At 34.8% G+C, this 17518-nt stretch overlaps 1 protein-coding gene across 1 annotated transcript in view; it reads right to left on the reverse strand.

The window, feature by feature from the left end:
* arhgap15 (Rho GTPase activating protein 15) overlaps positions 1-17518 on the reverse strand; it is a 657673-nt gene that overhangs the window by 509601 nt on the left and 130554 nt on the right. The window lies entirely within an intron of this gene.

The following is a 17518-nucleotide window of genomic DNA, read 5'->3' on the forward strand; positions in this document are numbered from 1 at the left end:
GAGCAATTAAAAGTCACCAGTTGGCCGGGTCTGGACATTTTTGTGATGAGGGACCAAGAATTGAGCACCTCAATAAAGGCTCACACAGACATGGGGGAATGTAATAACTTATCATTTTAATGAACTCTTAATTAGTTATAATGATACGGTTATTTTAAAAAAAGGAAGAAAAACTTACAGCTGTGCACCAACCAAGCTTTTAAACCTCTTTTCAATAAACTTTTTACCATTTCATATGTGTCATTGAACAGTAGTCAATGTATGTTGCCTGAGAAGCTAAATCACTGAAATAATTTACTGTGCATAACACCATAAAAAAACATATTTCTTGATATTTGCTTACTCTTATGATGAACATTTTGATGAAAACAAAAATATACAGAAATAGCTCCTGGAGAAATATTTGTTAGGAAGCACTGGCAAAACCTTGCTCTTTTATGTTTAAAAGGAAATCATTGTGCAAGCTGACAATGATAATTTAGAGCAATTCAACCCAAAAGGATAAAGTAATCAAAATGAATATGCGGAGCGTGTGTAGTTTGTGTATGTGTGTGTACTGGCCTGAAGGACCGTCAAGGCTTTAGTGAAAAAGCAGATGTAACCATAGCACCTTGCAGCTAAAAGAATCAATTGTTAAAACGAATGAGGATCAAGTTTGTTTGCTTTGTAATTTAACTAGAAGTTGCTATAAGAAACACATTTCTAGGCAATTCTTGGTGGTTGGTTTATTTATTAGTGATACTTGAAATCTCGTCTGTGAAGCATTTAGAGTTGTACTCTGAAATTAACTTTCACACAATATGAAGAAGAGCAGGGGACTCTGGTATTCTCACAAATGTGTGCAAAATTATACTTCTATTTAATTTTGAGTAATTAAACATTTAGGAGTTTTGATGTAATAATCAACTGACAGAAATCAAACAGCAGAAAACTAATTGTATTCCCTAAATGATTTTCTTTCAAACCACCTGTTCTATAATAAATTAGTTCTTTCCGTCCCACAAATAAACTTGTGTTTTGCTTGGGTTAATTCTATGCTGACTTTAAAAACTGTTAAAAATTGACAGTACTGCATAAAATATGCATCAGAAAGGGTAACATTTAACAGATTGAACAGATCATTTGTTCAAAAGCAGTAATTATATCTGCTGTTCAAATTATTCCTTGTGTTTTTAGGAGTAATTATAAGTACTCATATTAATTACATGATAGTAGCCTGCCGCTTGAAGTATCATGTACATCAGATTCACCATTCTTTATATATTACACAATGGCATTCTAGGTTAATTGTTGCCAAAGCTTTGAGTAAATTTATTTCTCTTAATAAAAGACTCAATTGCAAATTAAAACAAACAGAAAGTGTTTAAATTTTACACAAAAAAACAAAGTTATAAGTGAAGTGCCAAATATATTAAGCTAAGTAAAGCAAATTATCCATGAACCTAAAACTGGATAACGAAAGTCCAGTAAATGAATGGATGGATAGATGGTAAAATAATAAGTTGCACATGCTTAAAATAACCTTACTGGATGGGAAAGACAAGTTTGTACAAATAATGCTGTAAGTGAATAAATGATTGTACATACTGTAAATACTGAATCGAGAAATCAAGAAACATTAGCCAGGAATTACAAGACTGACGATGAGGTAAATCACATTAAATTGGGCATTTAATTGAAGTAATTGGACCCAAATGTTTCCCCATCAGCCATAAAAAACAAGCAATACACAACATAAAAATGATCTCTGACAGAAAATATGAGCAAACATGGCCTTTAAATGAAAGTTACAATTGTTAACTTTTCTAAACATTCAAAGCAAGAACAGATCGACTACAAAATGCACCTTACCTAGTGAAATATGGAATCTGAACATCTCGTAGAACAGCTTTAATAATTAGCTTCTCTTTGTATCATGAAGAAAGGGAAGTTTAATTATAGCAGGAGAACATTTCTATGATCACACAGTGGCAAGCTGTCAAAATTTGTACTCTGTTTTAGTTACTACATATGGTTTACATGTAGCAAAAGATAAAACAAATCACATTTATAATCCTTAAAATACCCAAGAATCTGTGAATTGTTTTATAAAATTATGCATGATGATAGTTACGCTGATGCTTGTGAATGCATGCAAACACCAGTAATGAGACTCTAAAGTTAAAAAATATTCAAATCAGATGCATAGCATTTGGTAAAGGATCCATGTGACAGTAATCGAAAACAAAAATTAAAAATACAATCTTCTTAGTTTCATCCTTCATTTGTACAAGCTTTGTCCCTAAATAGCTGGTCAGCATGTTGAGAGGTGTGATTCTCAATGCATAAAATGCTTAGATGCTCACAAAAATATGCAGTATTAAAAATAAGTTTCCATCTAATTTTAATCTTACCATTGACTGACAATGCTGTCAGACTTCAGGAGAGGTTTATATAGTTATTACAAGCCTTTCCCTGTCTGCTGCACTTTGGATTATTTAAGATTATGTTGTAATTCCCTCTAATCCTCATTGCATTAGATTTCAGTCAAAAATACTGAACACTTAAACACCACGAAGGAGCAACAAAGTTTTAAGCATGTTATGAGATTCAGTAGTGTAACTGCCTTAATATTGCTTCTGTCTTTGTTACACAAAGAAATTGGCCAGCATCATCAGAGCAACAGTTGTACAGTAGTGCATACAAACATCTTTGCAGACGTTTGCTCATTTTAGCACATTTTCTTGTTCCTTTGGTTATTGAAGACTTCATTATTACTAGCTCAAGTGTTTACCATTCTCCTGTAATATTTGTGCATTTGCCGGTAACCTTGATGAGGGTAAGCCAATGCGTAAAATATATTATTTTTCATTTACCAACAAGTAAATATACAGCCTAATGTTAGAACAGTATCATGGCCAAAATAACAATATTTCCTGTCATTAATGAGATATATAGACACACATTACAAAATGTGATATTGTTCTTTCAAATGCAACCTATTCCCTAATTTAACTTAATTTTTACTACTGTAGTTATATAATGAATCAGAAACTAACAAATTAAAAAGGTTAAAAAGAAAATTAAAGGTTATTCAAGATAGAAGTATGGAAAAATGTCTTTACACCAAGGGTTGTAAGGTTTCGAAAATCTAAAGCTTAAGAAGAATCTAAATGAGATATTGGGATGGGTTGCCTTTTAGCTAAACATTAATGGAATAAATCGTCTCCTTTTGTTTTGTTTTTTTATTTTATTGATTTTATTAAAATCAAATAACGTTTCATACAAATAACTCAAGTTTTACAAAAAAAGGTTTGAAACAAATCAACCCCCACCCTTGCAAAAGAGAGCTAGTCCAGCAGAGTAAAACTTAAAGCTAGTAAAAATAAGTAAATAGATAAATTAATAAAGATAAATGGAGTAAAAGAGAGGAGAGAACCGGCTTCCTCAATTTAAATGCTTATTCCAAAATGTTATTGATTAGATCCTGCCAGGTTTTGAAAAGGTCCTCTAAGTGCAAATTTGATTTTTTCCAGTTTCAAATAGTATAAAACATCAGTTACCCACTTTCATAGAAGAGGAGAGTTAGGATTCTTCCAGTTGAGCAAGATACTGTATGTCTACGTGCCAATAGTGAAGTAAAGGCAATTACAGTTTGTTTGTCCTTCTCCACTTTAAGTCTATCTAGAAGTCCACCAAACACAGCTATTAATGGGTTAGGAGGGATTGTGACACCAAGGCTGTCTGAAAGGCATTTAAAGATTTTGGTCCAGGATGATGTTAATTTGGTGCAGGCCCAAAACTTGTGACCCAGTGAGGCCAGAAGTTGATTGCAGTGTTCGCAGGTTGGATCTTACCCTGGAAACATTTTGGACAATTTTAAACGAGACAGATACGCTTGATATATAATTTTGAGTTGAATAATTGTATGCTTTACGCATATGGAACTTTGCTACTTTCCACTCCTTTTCTGAGATGGTGAGCGAGAGATCCTTTTTCCATTATACTCTTGGATCTTTGAAAGAGAGGGACTGTAATATGGTTTTAAATATTACGGAAATACTGTCTGAGTCCTCAAGACAGATCAGTATTTTTTCCGGCATACAGTTAGGTGGGAGGAGAGTCTCCTTTTGTTTGTTAGACATTTTATGATCTAAAGCTAAAAAAAAAATTTCCACACTTTCTAAATTTCTACTACAGACATTTCAAATTCGTTAACTCTCATTATTCTCTTCCTACTTATCAGTAAACATTTTAACTGTGATCTAAATATTTTTGAATGCCTTAAAAAATGTTTCTCAATTGAAAGTGAAACCAGTTATGCACCACTCTTTCATCTTATCATCACCTCAAAATAGACAACCTCCCCAATACTGTTTCTTCTTTCATCATTCTTCACTTGGTGAGAGCTATGATCTTAGATTTGTCTCACTGCTCATCAATGATCGATACTGGTGGCTAATCTGAGTGCTATGAATCTGTCACAGTTGAATATCAATATGCACTCATATACACTTTAACAAGGTAAGCTATTGCACCGTTCACAAAAATAACACACTTCACACTCAAACAGGAGCCACCAATCCAAATAAATGATAATAATTTAGACAAAAATGGAAAATGTGAAAGTCCAACTTAAAAAGATCACTCCTTAATACAACAAAAATAAAATACACAAAGAAAAGGCAACCATATTGGCTTAGGACTGTGATATTTGTGGAATTACTGAATTATGTCTAAATGAAAGTGCTGTAGAGGAGCAGAATATCACAGGCAATACATCCAGCAAAGAAAGACAGACAAAGTAGGAAATGAGTCAAGTCTACCTGAACATTTACAGTCACTTGATCGACACAGAACAAAGGACAGACACTTACTGATTGGAGTTTGCTATAAGCCACCAAATCCTGATACTTAGTCAAATGCGACAAAAGTGCAGCAAAGAAGATGTGGTAATTCTAGGTGATTTCAATCTTATATAGGGTGATCTACATCTAATTATGCAGATCCAGATTGTCTGGATGACTTTGATTTATGCAGGGGTGATTCCAGTTAGGCACGAAGACGATTCTTCATGTTGTCAGTTCACACACTTCTCGATGGTCTGGCATTTTTCAGGTGATTTTCTATGTAGTGAACTTAATAAGTTATAGCGTAATGAAAATTGCATAATTAGATCTGGACCACCCTATACATCCCAAATATTCAAGATTAAAGTGAAACAATAGCAAATGACTACTTCTTTGTACAGTTTGACTCAAGCCCAACATGGAATAACACCTGTCTAAAAATACATAAAGAATCAAAACATTTTACACTATAAGAAAGAATTACATTTTGCAAAAAAGTAAATATTTTGGGGATGATTAAATATACCTTGAATAATACCTTGAAAATGAAAATTTGGGAAATAAAATCTTTGCAGCTATGGGTAATAGATAGTGTCACTTTACAGACAATATGATACAAGCCCAAAATAAATATATTGAATTAACAGCTAAAATGAAAGGGGTAATTATTAACAGTGTAAGACTAAAAAGTGACTTTATAAGAATATATTTTTAAGAATTGTACAGTTAGAAATACCTGAAACTGCAGCAAGGGATCAAAAAAAGCATTTGAAACATTATAAGAAAAACAGAAAAAGGAAATGCTATTGAAGCTATAATCAACAATTTTGTTCAATACTATTCTGGAAAAAAAAACAATAAAAGGGACTTTAAGAGAAGCGCAAACAGAAATAATTGAAAATTAAAAATCCATATCAAATAAACAAAAAGTTCATTTTACTTCCATGTACATAAAAGCAGAAAACAATTAAATGACTCAGGCAGAAGTAAAAGCAAACTGACAGGCCGAGGAGTCAGACGTTCTTCACATCCTTGATGCATTCAAGACTAATAAAACCCTCAGGCCCTGATTGGGATATTACCACTAATGTTGAAAGAAGAAAGATGTTATCTATAAACCTTTATTATGTATATTAAGGTAATTACTTCAGTTATGAGAAGTACTTTATGACTGGAAACTTGCAAATGTGATTCCAATCCACAAGAAGGGTAGGAGAATGAATCCCAGCAATTATAGGCCAATAACAGTTATTTCAATCTTTTGCAAAATTATGGAAATTATAATAAGAAATAAATTATGTGCAAAAAATACATCCAGTAACATGTAGCTTAAGTTCATGAAAGGAGTCTTCCAACCCATTTTTAAATATTGTTTTAACTGGGATCTGGAGTAGTAGGGAAAAGCAAATCATACAACATAAATCTGAAGATAAGGTATGAAATTAGAAGGTGCTGGCAATGCAGGTAACTTACTAACTGGATTTCAAACTGGTTAAGTTGGAGGCAAAGAGGACAGATAAGGCTGCGCCCTTAAGGATCTGAGCTTGGAATGTTACTGTAACTTAAATTAACAAGAGTGACTTTGATATGATTAGTAAACTTGTGAAATTCACAGGTGACATTAAATGTGGAGACATGGCAAAAACATTTCAAAACTGTAGTTTAATGCAGAGAAGTGCAAAAACAATGGATGACATTGTCCCAAGTGAAAGCAACCTCTAAAAAGGAGTTAGGGTTTTACAATTACACTACATTCGCATTGTCTAGGCAATGTTTAGAACAAAATAAAAAATAACAAAGAAAAGTTAGATTATATAAAAATTGCTAGCATATGAACAGAAGTATATGCTCAGACTGTATAATATACTGATGAGACCCCTTCAGGAGTATTTTGTGCAATTCTGGTCAACATGCTAAACAAAGAGATGTAACAGTGCAAGAAGCTGTACAGAGAAGAACAATCAAGAGCAATTCCTGGGCTAAAGCTCAGCTCCTACTCTAACAGTATAAGAGAATTAAGTTCCTTAAGTCTTGAGCAGAGGATCCTACGTAGAGTTCGAATTCAGGTCTTCAAATTTCCAATTGGAAGCAAAACTCTATATCTTAAATGTTGAATCACATTTTCAAGAACACTGATAGAAACTAAGTAGAAGTGCATTAAACATTTAAGTCAGAGAGCATTTTTTTTTCACAGAAAGAGGTGCTGGAATCTGAAACTGACTCAGCTTGTACATAGAAGTATATGGATATCATATTATAACACATAGCTATTAACTAAGCAAATGAGTCTGATGGACTGAGCAGTCTTTGCTCATTTGTGAAATGTCTCATGTAGTCTTATATTCTGTTTTGTATGCAGGAAATTACACCAGAAGTTCACATTACTATATTTCACTCAATTCAACCCACTGAAAGAGTTCAAAATTATTATATTATTATTACTATTTGTAAAAATGTATTTCAATATGAAATCTGGAGATCTTGTGTAATGATTCAAAATATTCCTCACCAGTGAAAAGAAACACGCATTGCCTAAAAGAGCTTGTGAGACTGGTCACCTCATGCAGCTGTTATTGTTTCTTCTTACTTAAAAGTCTTGTCCTGAATTGTTTAACAATTATCATCCTGAGTTTGAAATGCTCCATTCATTAAAAGTAATTAAAGTTGACATTACATTATATGACCGCTAGTCGGAGGGAATGTCAAACTTCATTATTTGATAGGTTGCTGCATTTTGTCACATTGAGGATGTTGGATTACATGACAGGATTTGCACGGGATGACAAATCACATGATTCTGTGATGACTTCTGAGCACAATTTAAAATTTCTAAAGTACCACAAACTCACTACACGCTGTTTGACAGCACCAGATTCCATTTTGCTCTATTGATTTTGCCATGACGAGTCACAAATGAGTCTGACTGAATTACTGGGAATGTCAAACTATACGACTCTAAAAATTATGTGAATTAAGACTGCACCCAGAAAATTACTCAAAACGTTATGTAATATGACGCTGGCTTAACCATTTGTATTTTCTTAAAAGTTTAGGACTTTTAGGTCTGAAATGGTAAATCCCTCTAAAATAGCAAGACCTTCACACTTTTTCATATCCTGCCTCTTCATTCATTTTGATTTAATCTCTAAGATGTGGCTGTCTTCCAGATTTAAATTTTTTACACTCATTAACTAAAGTAGTTATTAATTTGTTATTTTCTTTCATTTTGTGACCAGTGACCAATATTAGCTGCTAAATCAGTAATCTGGCCTTGTTCTAAATGTTCTGAGCATTATAATTTACTGACTTATCTTTTAGTTTAATCATCAATTACTCCAGCTTTAGCCTACGGCCAGCATTTAGCAGAAATGTTCACAATTTTTGGATCAGGAGCTTCTATTAACTGTCATAGTGTAGTCCATTTTCATGCTTTACTTTTAAGAAAAGAATGATAAAACCTACTTTAGCTTTATCACAAAACAGCTTGGCTAACCGTGAAATGTTAGAATGTATATTTAAAGATTTTCTGCTATTGGAATTTCATTTACTGAGACAGAAACAGCAGTATCTATATTAGCATGCTATGCAAGGACAATCCAAATTGAAGGTTATTGTCTTTGCACGGTGCACGGTACAGCAGATGCTTTCTTACAAATCTCCTACAGACTATTGATAGCCGTAGAATACCAGTAACAGACAGTGATTACAACACCATATACAGTATATAAGAACACACAATCAGGTATACTCAGGCAGTTTTCATAATGAGAGGCTGTCATTGTGTTATGATCTCAAGATGAAAACTACATCCATAAAAAAATGTAATAATTAGAATATGCCTGTTGTCACACATGCATGTCAGAGGGTCATCGGAGGTAAGCACTACTACCCTGGAACACCAGGGGCCATGATTACTGACTCTTCTGTCGCTTTTGTCCTGTACAGCTCAAAGAAGACACACACTGAGGACACCTGACCACCCACTCCAGTCCTGGAGCTGTAAAAGCAAGCCACTCTCAGAAGGTGGCATTTAATTTGGGAGATTAACCATTCACTATGGCTAAGGAGCTCGGACACTGAAGCCTGTCTGCTCTTTAGAACCTCAGCCAACAGCTAAATTTTGTTTTTGTCTCTTTGTTGCGCCATCGGGGTGAATCTAGCAGGGGGTGCTACCTCACTTGTTAGAATAAGTTCTTTTGTAATTGCGGCATGTTAACCCAAAACTATATAAATATAATATTAAAAAAGCAATGCCCCTCCCTTAGTGATGCGGCAGTAAGAAATCACATAGGAGAAATAACTTAGCTTTCTTTAATGACGGTTTACGTGGCATAACAGACAAGGAAGCCATGACAAGACTATCACAGAAGTGGGAGCCCGATGTATACAGTCTGCCATTTTCGTCGCCGCACTGGAAGGATTTTCAGGATCGGATGACGTTATCTCCCATCTGTCCGTCGGCTTTAGAGGTGTGCCGGGCAATGTTCCAAGGCTTTATACTCTTTCTCCATGTGCAGGCCCCCACTTAGGTAAATCATGCCATCCCAAACAAGGAAAAGAAGATCAAATGTCATGTTGATTCTGACACTCAGAAATAGTTCAATGCCCATTTTACAGTTTGTCCTTAACTTGTCTTGTATTAAAAAGCTTACCTAGCAGTTCTTATATGGTAAACTCTTGTATGCTAAACCTTGGCTTGTGTTAGCTGTACATGTGAATGGATTTATAACATATTTGTTGTACAGAGCACAGTGACATATTAAACTTATATTCTGATTACACAGGGTATGTTATTTTCAGTTTCTTTATTATGTGTGTAATGGGGTGTCCTGATTGACACCCCATCATTTCTTCTTCAGTCTTAACATACTCTCATCTGATAACACTGTATAGAAAATAATTAGCCAGCTATGGCAAAGAATGAATTTTTTTAAGTAATGTGGAAGGCTGTACAGAAAGAAAATAAGCATTTTTTTCTTCTATTGGTAGGTCAGACATGAATCTTTCTAATCAATATGAAGTTCAAAGCAAAAAAAAAGGTCAGAATTTGAAAACAACTAATTAAGATGTAGGAAATTAAATACCTCATTTTAATTTTGATGCTTCGCTTAGGCACACCTCATTAGGCTCAAGGTGATTAAATACTTATGGCTCCCAAAAATGCTGATGTTATACCCTTGATGGCAATGATGCTACATACTAAACAACAAATACAAAAGAAGCATATATAAAGCAGCATACTCAATATGCAAAATACGTAATATATAATAATATTCTGGGTCAGCACGGTGGTGCAGTGGGTAGCGGTGCTGCCTCGCAGTTAGGAGACCAGGGTTCTCTTCCCAAGTCCTTCCTGCGTGGAGTTTGCATGTTCTCCCCGTGTCTGCGTGGGTTTCCTCTGGGTACTCCGGTTTCCTCCCACAGTCCAAAGACATGCAGGTTAGGTGCACTAAATTGGCCCTAGTGTGTGCTTGGTGTGTGTGTGCCCTGCAGTGGACTCGTGCCCTGCCCAGGGTTTGTTTTCTACCTTGAGCCCTGTGTTGGCTGGGATTGGATACAGCAGACCACCGTGACCCTGTGATTGGAATGTAGCGGGTTAGATAATGGATAATAATATTCTGGACATGTAGCATTTCCTTGTATGAGTTGCTGTTCGACAATGCTCCTTTCATTGTGTTTTTCAGTCATAAGCCTTAAGATGAATTTTTCCTTTGGTTGTGTCTTTCTTACATCCCCAGTAGTGCATCTCTCTCACAGTTTTACATAAAAGTGGGAAACCGGCAAAAAAATGCCTGTGTATCTTTCATACCTTGTGAAATGATGCAAAACCAAGCCATATCTTCATTAAATACTGAAATCCATGCAATGTTTTCATCTTATTTATATTTCTCCATTATTCAATAGGAGTACAACAGATCACATTTTTGACATCCAATGTTTCTTAAATAATAATAATATGAAAATACATTACTTTATTTCCAATATGTTTACAAACTCTATTTCATAGGTGTTTCAGCAGTGGCATAAGAAAATGGAAGAATTTCACCAATAAAACAAATTGTATATTATGTTACTTCATAAACAGCAAAAGTCTGAATCTCATGCACTGAGAAAGATTCATATTACAGTTTGAATGATGAGAGATGGACATGTTTATACTAATACATCTCACAGAAGCTGAAAGCCCACCTCCTTCTTCATAATAAGATAAGAGCCTATATCAAGGCATAAAACAATTAAAGTTGCTATGAACATTTGACTGCCACATCTGTTACTTCTGGGTTAATGTTTCTGTGAGTTTCTGCTTAAAACCAAACATTTTCAGAAGGATTATGAGGTCCTTTTCTCACAGTGTGCACTCATACAGAAAATCAAGACCAAGTGGGCTTTTGCTTTACTGCTTCTGAAGAGGTTTTTGGTTTTCCTGAGCTTTCTTAGAGTGACAGGTGTGCCTCCTCAGTCAAACATCCCCATCTGTCAAGAGGTACAAGAGCTCCACAATGCACCTCATTCCGAGTGGTGGCTCTGAGGCTAGGGATCTGCACTGGCAACCGGAAGGTTGCTGGTTCGAATCCTGTAAATGCTAATAGGAACTCTGCTCTGTTGGGCCCTTGAGCAAGGCCCTTAACCTGCAAATGCTGAGCGCTTTGAGCAGTGAAAAAAGCGCTATATAAATGCAAAGAGTTATTATTATTATTATTATTATTACCGGGTAAGTGAAGAAACAATGATGTATAACCTGTTGAAGTGATCCCCTTTTTAGGGGAGCTTCAAAAGGACGACAGCCCATCATTAATTAATTGAGATCAAAATCAGTTATTTAACTACATCTCTTAAACCAAACAGTCTCAAGTTTCTTCACCAACGCAGCAGCATCATTTGAAAAGGAAAACGGATGGAGGAGGAGGCGCCTGAGGCCTTAAGGTTTTGGATAGTTCAGGACACCCAGCTTTGCTGTCAGGTTGTACCTCGATCCTTGTCCTGTTCACAGTTTTTCACTAAATAAATTCTGTTTTATGGTTTACCTAATCCTTAATTATGAAAGGAAGTGTGGCCTAGCATCAAGGACACTAGACCTAAAAAATAAATATATACTGTATATATTATTGCTTCTTTGACTTTCATTAGCACAGCTCTTGTCCTCATATTGAAAACAATGGCAACTACAGACTCCAAAGGGTAGAAGCAAGCCTAAGTATCTTATGAGGGAATGAAACACACCTGATGATTTACAAACACCTATGAGGCCATCTGTCCCAAACATTATGGTGCACTGAAAGGGGGGGGGCCATGTACCAAAAGTGCTGTCATTTCTACATGGTGTGACCGATATGCACTTTAATAAGGTCTGAATTGTTTGATTTGTAATTTTAAACTATGGAGCAGAGGGGTGAATCAAGGAAAAATGTGTCTTTGGCCCAAACATTATATATATATATATATATATATATATATATATATATATATATATATATATATATATATATATATATACACTAGGGGGTTCCCCCTTGCTCGCTTCATTCACCAACCCCCCTGGCCTGCACTACGCACCATCTCTGCTGCTCATGTTGTGAAGAGGGGGGCTGAACACACACTAAGGAGATGCAGTCGCTCCTCCAAAACCCCCTCTTAAATGATGATACAATAGGAAACAAATACAGTTTTTTTTACCTCCTCTTTGCTCGATCAGCTGCTGCTGCTGCAGTGCCGCGTGATCTGCATCCTGTATGTCGCTTCGATCATTTAAAAGCCTGTACAGTAGCTGCTTTTGTCATCAACAATTTGTCTTTTATTTCCGGTTCGGGTGTGATTAAATCTCTTGGCACAAAGTCTCGTCTCGTGGGATTTGAGTTATTGATATTTTTTTTTAGTTTATAATTTAAAAACAGAATAAGAATCTAAAAATCTAACAATATCACATTAAAATTTCATATTTTCTGAAAAGCATGATGCACTTTTAGGCTTAGGATTTTATATAAATAAGAGTAGATATACAGTACATATATGTGTGTGAGAGTATGTGTTTGTTGTTTATGTGTACTTTACTTATTTAATATAATGCTTTAAGACTGTGTTCACTATAGAGTGTTACTATATAAAACAGACTGTTTGTTTAGGATTGGAGAGACTACAGAATGTAATTTTATTTAATAAAGTTTTACACAATCAAACACCTGCTGAAACTAAATAAGCAAATGAACATTTGACCTTGGCATGCAGAAAGATCCTGTGAATCTTCTTTGTCTTTTATTTGTATGTTTCTTTAAAAATGTTCCAGAATTTTCCCTTTCAAGTCATTGTTTGCCCCCCTACATAAGCCTTTGCCTTTTGGCAAGTCTGTTCAATATTTCAAGTTTTTTGGACTGGGTACAGTACTTTATAGCATAAGTAGGAGTTCAGTTTTACCTTACTGTTATTATTATTGTCACTGTGTTTTTATTTTAAGGAACACAGAATAAACTAAACTAAATTAATGTGATGTACTCAATATAATGCATTTTTTGTCTACGTCCCTAAAAAACAACTTGCAAAAAATGTTTTTAATTTTTTATTGTGATGTTTGCTTGGTCACATCAACTCTAGAGCTATCATAGAAATCAATGAATATTGAGCATTCACCATACAATACATATATCTGCATAGGAAGGTAAAGTATAAAAAAAGGGCTCCGAATTATATAAAGTGAATTTCCTCTAAAACTCCGGATAAGGACACTGTATTTGTATCTAGGTTACTGTTTGCTTTTAGGACTTCTGACCTTATGACCCTGGCATGATTCCTAGTCATACAACCCTACAGCACGAAGAAGCCTTGCTTTGTACATGACGGCAAATCCTTTAGGATACAACCACTGGTCAAAGTGCACAGGCAGCCTAGAGAAGCTTTCAGAATCAGAACACTAGAGACTCAAAAATGGCCAACCATTTTACTAACATGCCATTTTTTATTAAATGATTAGGGGCAGAATAACTTAAAACAGTCATGGAGTCCCTTATCTGTAGCTTAGGCTGGTCTGCAGGGATGTTTTTGCATTTTGATACAAGTGGATAGGAAAGGTTTAGGGCAGTAGATTTGGCTATAATAAACATGTCTGCATCTTTCATTGATTCTCTCTTGATTTATAGTGGGAAAAGTGCTATATCTTTTTATTGCCTGGTAGTTTTAAGGCATGCATATGCATGCCACTTACTAATAAGTTTTTACTGAATTTTTAAAAACAAAAGTATTGGAATCATACAGGGAAAAAGGCTCACTACAGTGTAAAGGTAATGTTAAAATAATACTTTAAATGAAATTAAATTTAGATGAAATTGTTATTATGCTTAAGAAGTAGATCTGACATGCCCGCCTACTGATCCAAATCAGTCACAATTTCTAAAACACATTTAAAACTAGAAAGCTACAAGTAACTTTGATTGGACAGTTCTAAAAGATAGATATGTGTTGCATATTAAAAAAGCAAGGCATCCATCAGCTGTCATATTTCATTGAGTGAAAAATAACAAGGAGTAAAGCCAGCTAGGCAACCTTTATAAGTTTGACAGCACAGTGATGCCAGACAGAGAAGATCTTTGAACTTTATTTTTTCACATGTTTAACAATATGTTGAACAAATTACCACAAAACACTAGACATCAGAGTATACTTAGAGTTACAATCAGTTACAAAAAGTCTCCATGTATGATAACTATTTCTTTCAACTGAATCAAGAGCATTGAAGTCACCATAGTGAATTATTTTAGCATTTATAAAACTGTCTTGCTATCAATAACATAACTGTATATGAGCAATGCAACCATTCATGGAGTCAACCCACTGTTTTGAATGAAATGTAATAAGACGCACATCTAGTGAGGTGAGACTATATAAACTTAACAGCGTGACAATGCTAGATGAATGTGGCCTTAATTTTGTCTCTTCAGCTTCACAATCATGGTGAATAAATTGCTATGAACTGCCAAAAACACAATACATTTAGATTTATAATGTCAATATTTATCTGTCATAACTTGGTAACTTGTCCTGGGCTTGGGGCTGCAACATTTTACCTGGACATACTCTGGTTCACCACCCTGATTAGAATGAACTGTGTTTGAGAATTTATATTAATACTAACTTTTATACTGGATGCTTTAATGTATCTGTAATCTCAATCTATTCCATAAATGTTGCAAATACCCAATGGCATAAACTGAATAAAGCAGACCAAATCTAATGTATATTTAATAATGTGACTTGTTAAAAACATACTGAGACCTCAGCATAAACATGAACCCAGACTTAAACACTGTTCTCAAAGAGTTATAACAAAAGGAAAAATCACATCAGTTACTGACAGATTAATCTGAACTGTATGGTTTGTGGTATGTGTTTGTGTCCTAAAATAGATTTAGCATCCAGTGCTTGAGCGATTCCTGCGTTGAGGCAGTTGCTGTTGGAATAGATTCCAGCGCCCATGACTTGTTACTAGATGGTGCCTCTTTGTGCAGAAGGATCATTTAAAACCCAATCTTATCATAACAAAGATGAATATATCCATTGTAATCAAAGCTACTCTTTTAACTAGCAGAATGTATGCAGATTGTCTAAGTTATATATGATGACTTGCCTGTGTTTGATTTCCAACATAACACATTTCAAGGAGGCCAGAGAATAGGAGTCCATTCCATTTTAAGGCCCATTCATGCACACACCTAACTGATACAAGGGCTCATTTGTCTTTGCCAGTTAACCTAACCTGCACATCCTTGAGAATATCAGATTTATGTAAATCAACATCACCAAATTGGTCTTGGACTTCTCGGCTCTTTCTCTGTTTTTGGCAAACCTCAAGTCCGCCATCTTGGTGTTATCTTTGATAGTAACCTCTCTTTTGAGAAACAGGTTAATTCTGTAGTCAAGAGTTGCTTTTTCCAGCTTCGTCTATTAGGTAAGATCAAGACTTTTTAATTTCTAGGGAAATTTTCTTGAGAAAGCTACTCATGCTTTTATCTTTTCTCACCTTGATTACTGCAACTCACTGTATTCTGGGATTAGCAAATCCCTGATACGCAGGTTACAGTTGATCCAAAATGCTGCCACTCGCTTTCTGGTTGGGGCAAGAAAGTCTGATTCTGTTTCTCCTATTTTAGCTTCTTTACACTGGCTGCCTGTCAGTTTTCAAATTGATTTTGAAATTTTGTTGCTAGTTTTTAAATCTTTACATGGGCTTGCTCCTGTCTATTTATCTGAATTGTGTGTTTTATAGCAGCCATCTAGAGTGCTTAGATCTTCTGGTCAGTGGTCCCTTGTAGTCCCTCGTACCAAGCATAAAACTAAGAGGGACAGGGCTTTTGCAGCTGCTGCTCCTCGCCTGTGGAACTCTTTACCTCGTCACATAAAGGAGTCGTCTACAATTGAACTGTTCAAAGATTAAAGATTAAAGACTCATTTCTATTCACTTTCATTCCGTGACCTTCAGTAATACTGATGGTTTCCTCATTGTGATTATGTAACATTACTTCTTTTCATTATTTATTTTATTTATGATCATTTATTTTATTTCTATTTATGTTATTCATGTTAATTGTATGTTTTTTTTTTATTCTATTATTGTAAACCACTTTGGCCGCTGCATTCCTATGTTGTTTTAAATGTGCTATATAAATAAATTTGACATTGACATTAACATCAGGCACTCCATTTCATCTATCAACATATCATAACATATACAACATTCTCAAACCTACCTAATCCAGTTCAGGGTGGTAGGAATGTGGGGGCAAATCATGTCCTGATCTTATTAGGCAAAAGGCTTGAACCCATCCAGGGCTGGACACCTCTCCATTATTGGAACTTCAACCAACATTCAATTAATAATATTAATAGACCATGCATGATACAAACTAACTGGTAAGTTTGACGCATAATGCTGAACAGACCTGAATGTAACGGTTTCTTTTTGTGTTGAAAAGAAAAAGAGAAGTAAAAACAGTACAATGTCAATATGGTGTCATAAACATACGTGGCATGACTCCCTAAGAAAATCTTATTTACCACAAGAGCATCCCCATAAATATAAAATGTTTAAAGTTGTAATGGTTATTGCTAATTGTTGTTCTTCATCTTTTAAATCTGAGAAGCAGCCAAAAATGTATTGCCAAATTAACTTGGATGTGAGCCTTGTGGAAACAGTAACTAAGACTTCAGTAATAAACAGTGATAGCAATAGAATAAATAACTACATCCTGTTTTTATTAAGAAAGACGGAACAGATGTGACAACAATGAAATAAATGTCTCTTAAATATGACTGTGTTAAAACAACAATAAAACGAATCATAATAGAGTAAGTGGAGACATAGTGCTCTGTGCACTCACAGTTTAGAAACTGACTGTTCTTTTCCTGTTTTACAATTTCAGAATCATTTCTTTATTTTATATAAGAATTCAGGCATAAACAGAGAAATGTTCACATAATTACAATGCCATCCAAGCAAATGTGGGTAAAGTAATGTACAGTAAGTGAGGTGGGTGTTTCACAGCCTGCAGTCTCAGTGTTATTAACATTTCACTTAACCTTCTATGTTTTATGAATGTTTTTAAATCCAAATGTTTTTTCTGTTATAGTTTCTGTTTCCTTCTAAATTGTATGGCTTCACTTTGACTGAGGAGTAAGAAACAACTTATAGCTTAACTATTCAAAAT

The sequence above is a fragment of the Polypterus senegalus genome, chromosome 6 (genome assembly GCF_016835505.1).
Source record: "Polypterus senegalus isolate Bchr_013 chromosome 6, ASM1683550v1, whole genome shotgun sequence".
Classification (NCBI taxonomy): domain Eukaryota; kingdom Metazoa; phylum Chordata; class Cladistia; order Polypteriformes; family Polypteridae; genus Polypterus; species Polypterus senegalus.